We start from the raw sequence: 6,128 nt of genomic DNA, 5'->3' as shown, positions 1-6,128 counted from the left end.
TCCACTCCCTCTCTCTCTTTCTCTGTGTGTGTGTGTATACACATATATACAGCTTCTGCATTAAAACAGTGAGGCTGAATAAGGGTGTCCTGTTTTGATGGTAGTTCAAAGAAACATACACATAAATTATTTATGTGTGAACCAACTGAGTGAGAAGTAACCATATAGCTGCTTGATTGACCTAAGGGTCTTATTTCCAACTGCTTAAAAATAAGTGTAAACTGAAGTTCATGGAAGAAATAACTTAAGGCTCGTTAGTATACTTTTGTTAGTAAAGAGAATTTCAAGCTGTTTCAGTCAGTCAGCATATATTCTTAAAAAAAATTGAATACCCTATTCGTAGTCTTCTCTTACATATCCTTGAATTATCCTCCATGATTTTTACAATACATTTTATGTACTTATAGTAGTATTTTATAACAATGCAATGCCATGTAATTTATAGTAATCGTTTCCAAATTAAAGAATTCCTATGTATAAAATCACAAATTTATGTAACATAAAACAGGAACTTTTATTCACATAACAATATGATTATTCACTTTACTGTTTTACTTCATTTCAGCGTCATTGTTTTATATATTGTTTTATAAAAACCAAAACAATATATTATAAAGCAGAAAGTGGATGTCTTCTCTCACCTCCTTGTGATTCCCAGCCTCAAAGGGTAACCACTGTTTACAGCTCAGTATGTCCCCGCAGTAGATGTTTTTCTATGCTTGTGTAGACTTATAGATGTATTCCTGGAAAGAGTGATGCTTACATTCTTGAGGAGTTAGGAGCATTGCTATTTGAAAAAATAAGAAGCTAGTTTGATGATGTTAGTTATTATGCTGAAAGGAGTGATTTTAGCAAATACTGACAGATCTTCTTGTGGTGGGCCAGCTTTCCAAGTTACTAGTTCAAGAGAATAGTCATTGTATAACAGGTGTAAAATCAAAGGCATTTAGTAAAATTATTTTACCCTTAATTTTCCACGGATAGTTTGTTTATGAAGAGTTCAGTATTCAGGGAAGATGGAAAAACAGTGTTTTGTCAGCTAAAGTAATAAAACTGACCTAATCCCAAATTGACAATTTAAAGCTCTTTAAAATTACTTGTTGCAAACAAAAAACAATCCACCCAGTCTGTCATCTCTTTTCAGCTTATTAGTAGTGGAATCTCTTAGGTGGCTCTTTAAACCGTGTGTATTAAAAGTCCTAAAGTTGTTTGTGGAGATTTCCAGTTGCTAGGGAATACCAATACTTATTTGGTGTAAGTCATGGAAGTTATTGGGGTCAAAGGGAGTTCTGTAAATGTCCAATAGGTTCTTTTTGGAGTTAATATGTGCTGTTTGCATTTTCTTTCCGCCCCAGTACGCTTATCACTGGAGGAAATCACACAGAGGGTAGGGATAAAGCATGAGATGTCATGATTCTTTCATGTAAAAATTTCTACTCTAATTAGAATGTAAACATAGTATAATATGTAAAAAAATTTGGGCTTCCTTAAGTCCTTTATAAAGCAAGGCAATGTGCAAACAGATGAATAAATACCAAGGTTTTATTTTAGGTAATAGCTGTGAATGTTAAAACTAATATTATTTTCCTCAGAATAGTTTAACCACCTCCCTATTTTAGATTTTTTAACTCTTTAAACATTGTATATTCAGTCTTGGTGGGTCACACCTGTAATCCCAGACTTTGGGAGGCGGAGGCTGGGGATCACTTGAGCCAAGGAGTTTGAGACCAGCCTGGGCAACATAAGTAGACCCCGTTTCTACAAAAACAAACAAACAAAAAGGCCAGGCGTGGTGGTGCTTGCTGGTGGTCACAGCTACTTGGGAGTCTGAGGTGGGAGGATTCCTTGAGCCTGGAAGGTTGAGGTTGCAATGAGCCATGTTTGCACCACTGCACTTCAGCCTGGGTAAGAAAGTGAGACCCTGTCTCAAAAACAATTTCAAATTTGAATAATTTTACTAACATTTTTTTCTCCCTGAAGATATTTATACAGTGTTCTACTGGAGTTGAGGTTTTACATATTTAAATCAGATCTCTAGCTTCATGGGGCTTATAGTCTCTCATGGGAGACAGATAATTGAGCAACTGCAATGGATTATGCCAAGCTCAGGACTCTGGGAGCTCAGAGTGGAAGCCCCTCCTTCATCTGCTCTGTAGGGTTGGGGAGGTGCTGTCAAGGAAGGCTTCCCAGCGGGAGTGATTCCTGAGGTTAATAACCTGAGATTTGTACATATATCAGTCAGGCAAAGAGCTGTGGACTTGGATTATGAGTGGCCAGAGAACCGGCAGCATCTGCAAAAGCCAGACTATGAGAGAGATGAGAACACAGTCAAGTAACTGATAGAAGTTCAGTCTGGCTGGCGCATGTAGGAATTACAAACATTTATTATGAAAGTAATACATGTATATTGTATAAAATGTGAGGAAAACAGGAAATGAGAAAGTATATATTCTTGCCAATTTCATGCTGCAGAGTTAACTACTGTGAATTTTTGTTGCATTTTTATAATTCTTTCCATTTATAGTCATAGAACAGCATGTTTGGTATTATCCCAGTCTGGCTTAGACAGATATTTTACAGGTATAAAATGCATGTACATACATGAAAATATAGTAAAATTGGAATCATGCTAACATGCTGTTACCTGCTTTTTTCATATTACAATATACTTAAATATTTTTTATGTGCTTGGATGAAATTGTATTTTGAGTAAGTGAAATATTTTAAGTTGCACTATTTCATTTCTGTGAATAAAACTTGTTTTTGAAGTTAACCATCTTGATTCATGTTTGCAGGAGGAATGTTTCTTGAACCTAGAGGCTCCTATATCAAGAGTGTGTGGTTATGACACACCATTTCCTCACATTTTTGAACCATTCTACATCCCAGACAAATGGAAGTGTTATGATGCCCTTCGAAAAATGATCAACTATTGACCATATAGGTAGGTATGCCCTGCATTTTGAGAAAGCTATTATGTATCTCTGATGTTAATGTCCTATTAACCAAGACACAGCCACCATAAGTGTTTTGTATTTTGGTAAAAGGCAACTTTCTGAACAAAATACGTGCTTTAGAAGAAAATTCAAATTTACAGTAGTATATTTACATTTTTGTTGTTGTTTTTGAGATGGAGTCTCACTCTTTTGCCCAGGCTGGACTCCAGTGATGCGATCTCAGCTCACTGCAACCCCTATTCCCGAATTCAAGTGATTCTCCTGCCTCAGCCTCCCGAGTAGCTGGGATTACAGGCACCTGCCAGTATGCCTGGCTAATTTTTGTGTTTTTAGTGGAGGTGGGGTTTCACCATGTTGAAGCCGGGCTGGTCTTGAACTCCTGACCTCAAGTGATTTGCCTGCCTCAGCCCCCCAAAATGCTGGCATTACAGGCATGAGCCACTGCTCCTGGCTATATTTATATTTAATATAAACATATCTATCATATGTATACGTGATTTCTAAAAAATTGATGCATGCATATGTTAACATTGAATGGTTAATCGCTAGATGATGATGCTCTCTACCATGATTTAGATTGTAAGTATACTTTATACCATTGTTTCAAGTTCAACCTTTATTTGTATATATATTTTTTCAACTGCTTAAACTTTTCATGAATAGGGGTACTTTCTGTATTTAAAAATGGCCCCTCAAGCACCATTAATTTATGTTCTAGTTATTTACATGATATGATAATTCATAACATTCTGAAATTTGCTTGTATATTATCTGAGAAATGGATTTCCTGAGCAAAAGATCTGTTTATTGTATATAAGGGGAAATTTTACTTGAAAAACAAACACACAAACCCCAAAACCCAGCACCACCACCATTTCCAGAATCTTTTTTTAGCAAGTGAATGTTTTTTACATAGTAGATAATAAATGGTATTTATTCATTATGATTTTCTAAGTCATGCTTATCTGCCCCTTCAGTGGTGTTATTCTAATAAAATGAATACCACAAATTATTAAGTTAGTTTTTCAGAGTTTTAATATAAAAGTTACTATCACTGACCCACTGATTTTGAAATGTTTCATAATGAGTAGATACAATTAGATCCTTTACCTTTTAATATCTAGGTTTTCCAAAAATGATTGTGATACCTTTTGAAGAACCATGTTTTTTTCCAAAGGAAAATAAACTTTGTATAATAGCACATCCTCTACATTTTAAAGATGAGAAATGCTGTAATTCTTGACTTCTGTGAATGGGTAGTAAATCTAGCTCACCGAAAATCAGAGTGAAATGCCTCCACATTTGTGCAGATAGAGAAGTTAACTCTTCTCATATGTCACTGTGCTACCGTTATCCCTACGTTTTTTGTGGTTCTATTCTAAGAATGTTGTTATAGATGTAAGTTAGGACCATTAGCCCCCAGATACCTAGTATTCTCTCAGACATATAGGTGTAGATGCTGTTTCTGATGTCTTCTTAATGTCTGTGAAAGCAACTGGCACCTCCAATAAATCACACTTAGAACTGGTTAGAGGACTCCCTCACTTTTGTTGTCCATGTGGTTCCCTTCCATGGACCGGCCATAATGAAGAGCCAAGGTATAGTGGTGGCCACGTCTTGTTACTATTTTTAAAATAATATTCAGATACTGGTTTTTAATTTAAATTATGTATTGCTTTTGAAACATAAGAAAAACATTTAAACCTGTGCTGAAAATATGATAAATGAGAAACAACTCTAATATGCTAAAAGTTAAATATAGTATTAAAGAAAATAGTCATGTATGCAATTGAGAATGTCTATAATTTTTTTTTTACAGAAAAGCTGGAAGATTATGACTAGATATGGAAATATTTTTTCTGAATTTTTAAAATATTTCCTCAGACTTATCTCTTTTTGAAAAGAAAGTTTTTATGAAATTAACCATCATGATATTGGCTGAAAAGTTCTACATTCTATTATTGTATTGTATTGTAACACACATGTATTGATGATTTTTATTATGAGTTTCAGATTAACTTTGAAAAATGTTCCACATGATAATCTTATAAATTCTGTTTAATTATATCTGTAAATATTGTGTGTAAGATAGTATTCAATGAAGTAAAAGCAGATTGTCTTTGGGTTGTGCATGTCTTTTTTTTCCTGTAGTAAAAAGTTTTTGTTTCAGGGTAATAGCTTGTTAATAACTTATTAATTAAATCTGAATTAAAGCAGAGTATTTGCTATAGAAATGGTGACTTTTCAACTTTATTGTATTTTGTTCAGTTCTTTATGACCAGAATGGTTATATGTTGACAGAACTTCTGGAATGTTTTCCCTCATTCTTCCCTCTTGCTTTAACAAGGTGTCCTAATGAATGTACTCACCTCCCCAGTGTGTGGTGGGTGGTGGGGCAGGATTTCTCCTACTGCCTCTCTTCTGTGAGATGGATAGCATAAGCCTGTCCATTTCAAAATTGCCACATTTTAGCTGTAGTTGTAGTGTTTTGCCATGATGTTGCAAAGAAATTTTTGCCGTGTTCTTTATATTATTACTTGGATAAAAAGTAAAACAACATTAGCAGCAACAAATGGCTCTGACAGGAGGAAATCTCCTTGTTGGGGACATTGTCCAGTCCTCTTGTTTCTTACTCTGCCTCTTCTCCCCTTCACCATGTTTTAGACAGGCCTGAGCCTGTCTAAATAAGGAATCTCCCAGCAGAATCCCTCACCCCGACCCCCCTCCCCTCCCATATTTCCAGAAGGTTTCCTCTCGTAGGTTCCAGCAATAAGGTCTCTACCCCCATAAAGCAAAGAATGAGGGTTGTCATGTTTTTCTTTCTCTAGAAACACTGGAAAAAAGAAAAAAGCAAACATTTTCCTATGACTACAATTGTATGCATCCTTTTAAAACTGTAATTAAACAAGATGTGCCCTATCTATTTTTACCAGCAATTTGAAGTGGGATACAGAAGATAACTTTTGTAGATTACTGGAAACTTGGAGGCAAACAGAGTAAAGGCACTTGATCACAGAGTCTCAATAGCCATGGTCTGAAATAATGAACCAAATCATTTGTAAAAATAAAACCCTGTTCTTGGATTGAAAGTAGAAAAACTTGTACAGCATAGGAAGGGAAAAGATGTAGTTTGTCAGCAACAAGTTTGGAAAAGATTTAGGGAGTCCAGTT

General features: G+C 35.3%; 1 long non-coding RNA gene across 2 annotated transcripts in view; it reads left to right on the top strand.

The window, feature by feature from the left end:
- LOC108287949 overlaps positions 1–5,076 on the top strand; it is an 81,410-nt gene extending 76,334 nt beyond the window's left edge. For both annotated transcript variants that reach the window (XR_005196598.1, XR_001818525.2), the window contains exons 3-4: positions 2,796–2,944; positions 4,777–5,076. This is a non-coding gene — a long non-coding RNA (uncharacterized LOC108287949). The remainder of the gene's footprint in view (positions 1–2,795; positions 2,945–4,776) is intronic.
- Positions 5,077–6,128: the final 1,052 nt, after the last annotated feature.

This window comes from Cebus imitator, unplaced genomic scaffold, assembly GCF_001604975.1.
Source record: "Cebus imitator isolate Cc_AM_T3 unplaced genomic scaffold, Cebus_imitator-1.0 Scaffold357, whole genome shotgun sequence".
Lineage (NCBI taxonomy): Eukaryota > Metazoa > Chordata > Mammalia > Primates > Cebidae > Cebus > Cebus imitator.
Note: the sequence above shows the minus strand (reverse complement) of the source record. Positions and strands in the feature narration are given on the sequence as shown.